Genomic DNA, 3,610 nt, shown 5'->3' with positions numbered 1-3,610 from the left:
ACGGTTGTGTGGTTTTCTATTTTCCGACTAAGGGCGTCTGCGACAACATTCGTTTTTCCTTCCTTATATTGTACGTCATAATCAAAATTTTCTAAATCAAGCCTCCATCTTAAAATTTTTGAATTCTTTGTACAGTTTTTAATAAACGTAAGGGGCTTGTGGTCCGTTATCAATGTAAATTTATTTCCATACAGATACGCTCGATATTTTTCCACTGCCCACATAATTGCTAGTGCCTCTTTCTCTGTCGTAGAGTAGTTAACTTCTGTTTTGTTTAGAGTTCTACTGCCGAAAGCAATAGGTTTCTCTACGTTGTTCTGAATTTGCGATAATACCGCGCCCAACGCATAGTTACTGGCGTCGGTTGTCAATATAAAAGGAAGATTAAAATCCGGATAGGTAAGAATCTGATCTGAAGTTAAAATCTGTTTAAGTTTTTCGAATCCTTTCTTATAGTCTTCGTCATGTATATTAATTTGCCCATCTTCCTTCAAATACCTCGTAAGAGGTTTAGCTAATTTAGCGTAGTCTCTTATGAAGCGTCTGTAGTATCCAGTAAGCCCTAGAAATTGTTTGGTTTCTTTTTGCGTAGCTGGAATTTTCCAATCAAGAATTTTTGTAATCTTTGTAGGGTCTGGCTTTATCCCTTGAGGTGTAATTACGTGTCCCAGGAACTCTGTTTCTCTTCTCAAAAACTCACATTTGTCGAGCTGTATTTTGAGATTGAATTCAGAGAGCCTTTTCAAAACTTTTCCAACATTTTCCAAATGATTTTTAAGATTGTATCCGATGATAATGATATCATCTAAATACACATAGCATATTACACCAATAAAATCTTGTAAAATATTATTCATTGCACGCTGGAAAGTTGCAGGTGCATTTGTTTTGGATTTATGTAGAGGATCCATCTCAATCTGATGGAACCCAGATTTTAGATCAAGTGTTGTGAAGTATTCAGACTTCCCCAACCTGTCTAAGATCTCCTCTATCTGAGGTATAGGGAACTTGTCGTCTATCGTTTTCTCGTTGAGTTTTCGATAGTCGATTACAACCCTAACTTTTCGTTTACCCGATGCGTCGGGTTTTTTAGGCACGACCCATATAGGGGAGGAATATGCAAATTCATTCTTGTTTACGTTCGTATCCTACATTCGTACGAAAGTTTGGATTCGAATGAGTTCGAAAATGCCATTCTTGTTTACGTACAAAGGCCGTACGAATCCATTCGTATCCCGTACGAATGCGATACGTATGCGAAAAGGGTGGATGTCTATGCAAAAATGGTTGATGTCTAGACTTAAGGGTTAGAAAAAGTTTAAACGTCAGGAGAGAAATGTCAAGTGTGTCAAGCCGATTGAGCGAGGCTCCTGACGGCAAACAGTTTTTCACTGGATGAAAATTAAATATTTTTTTATTATAATTTGCATCATAAAAATACCTTGTTCTTAAAAATATCGTCGGTAAACGTAAGCATATAACACAAGTTAAACGCGGCTATTAAAACTTTCATTTTCGGAATGAAATTTATTTGGCGAAATATGAAATTGGAACCAAATTTACAAACTCCGTTGCAAAAACATAAGCGCGTCATGGGTCTGCATGATGCAATAAAACTTGTATGTTTACATTTTGTAATCATCTCGAACAGTATTTCTTAGCAAGCTTATTCGCGTTTTTTGAAGATTTGTGATAAATAAGTAAATGTGTGGTTATGTGCGATTCTGCGGACATGGATTCTGATGCGGCTGGAGTAATTACATGCTATCTAGAAGTGACTGTTTTCGTTAATGGATTCGAGTGCTTGTTGCTGTAGAAAATCATCATCAAAAAGCACGGCATAATTTAAAAAAGAAGATTGATCTGCTTGCCGTACGTGAATTTATTCGATAGGAAAACTGTAAATTTACCAGAAGAAGCTTGTTTTAGAATCGGTGTCAACTTTGGCCCTGCGTTTTTGGCCACTTCATGTTTGTAGGAATGCGGTAACTGTGCCATCAAACTCAGAAATTTTTCGTGAAAATTAAATTTATTGTTTTCTTGTTGCAGAATTGTCGAAATTTGAATTTGTCCTTAGTGTTGTTCCGATAAGACAATCAGCCTGGTCTACAAGCTATCTAAATAGCAGGTGAGTTCATGTGTTATTTTATCTAATTTTTCATGAGGAAATAGCTACAGGATATTCAACAATTGATTAAATCCTCTAGCCAAAACCAATACCACATTCGTATCCTTTTTTCGCGAACTTGCGTGCGGTGGTTTTTTATAGTTTTTTTTTGTGTGGTCAATTGCAGAACACACCGGTTAAAGTTAAGCTGAAGCATCGTACACTAAAGGAGTTGAAGAAGACCATCAAGGGCAAGCGACACAAACGGGACTTCCGTCAGATTACCCTGCGTGGTGCTAGTGATATTAGGCGACCCTAGCGACCGGCCATCGCCTCAGGCCACTGTCTTCGTACGGCTACCACTGCCTCAAAACGGCCCTGTAAACAATGATGAACGATGGATGTGAGGTTCCAGCGAATTTTTATTATGGGCGCTTTCGGAGAATTGGCATCAAACCGACTCGCTTATGTAATACAAAAAGGACGTAGGTTCCGTAATAAAGCCCAATAAGTTGGAATGCACTTTGTGAGTAGACTATGAAAAATAAATGGTCGATAAAATCTACTATTGGAAGCTTACTGCTTTTTTGAAGTTAACTCCTGCTATTTATTCGCGAACTTTATTAGGTTTATATGCAACTATGCACTTTTTAAACAAACAGGTTTTAAATGAATGGAACTTTGCCAGCTTTTTTATTAAGCAGTTGTCTTAGCTTTTTCGTCACATCCGTAAATTTATTCAATCGCGCTCTAGTTTACTCTGAAGAGCATAATTCAAGAAATATTTTACGTGTGCTTCAATGACCACGCGATGTAATGGTAAAGTGTTTGGGTGTGCTCCGTGGTGGCCCTCGTTGGCGTTATGTTCACTCGAGCGCATAATCAATCATACCACAAAAACAACGTGTTAGTTTTTATTTCTGGTACAAGTGGCAATAATTTGGGTTTGGCTTGCTTTGCTTTGAGTGATACAAACTATTAACGATTGGATTGGTAGCCGAAGTTAATTGGAAATTTCGATTTTCTTGTATATCGGCACAGCGATTATGATACGGTTTCATTGCATTGTCTCCTGGTGGTCGGAAGCCCAGAGACCAAGTAGTAACCTTATCATGAACGTAGTTGTATAGCAACGATTGCACCACCTACCACAGTGATCCATATCAGTTTCATGCCGCTACCACTAATTCCTTTCTTTGATACTTGTAGATGCTGCACAGGGTTCCTCGATCTCTAGTAGCAACTAGTATTGGATTACTACTCCAAATATCTCATCCTCTATTGATCTGCAGCTGGCCTGGCCATCTACATTATTTACTAGGTAGTGAAAAGCAAAATCACCAGGTGTTGCATACCAAAAATAGTTTGCTATTCCCAGGACGGTTTTGACGGTTTTTTGTGCAGTTTCAGCTGATCCTGTTTAATCGCGGGCAACACACGGGCGATATGCTATGCTATGCTAGTTAACTCCTGATGCTTGTCCGAATGTGGTGCTCATTTGCT

General features: G+C 38.4%; 1 long non-coding RNA gene across 1 annotated transcript; it reads left to right on the top strand.

Annotated features, from left to right (window-relative positions):
• Positions 1–1,148: 1,148 nt before the first annotated feature.
• Positions 1,149–3,500, top strand: LOC129733718 (uncharacterized). Its single transcript, XR_008729682.1, has 4 exons — positions 1,149–1,985; positions 2,050–2,128; positions 2,295–3,428; positions 3,486–3,500. It is a non-coding gene; the product is annotated as an uncharacterized LOC129733718 (long non-coding RNA).
• The last annotated feature ends 110 nt before the right edge of the window (positions 3,501–3,610 follow it).

This window comes from Wyeomyia smithii, unplaced genomic scaffold (assembly GCF_029784165.1).
Source record: "Wyeomyia smithii strain HCP4-BCI-WySm-NY-G18 unplaced genomic scaffold, ASM2978416v1 HiC_scaffold_178, whole genome shotgun sequence".
NCBI lineage: Eukaryota > Metazoa > Arthropoda > Insecta > Diptera > Culicidae > Wyeomyia > Wyeomyia smithii.
This window is presented reverse-complemented; position numbering and strand designations above follow the sequence as displayed.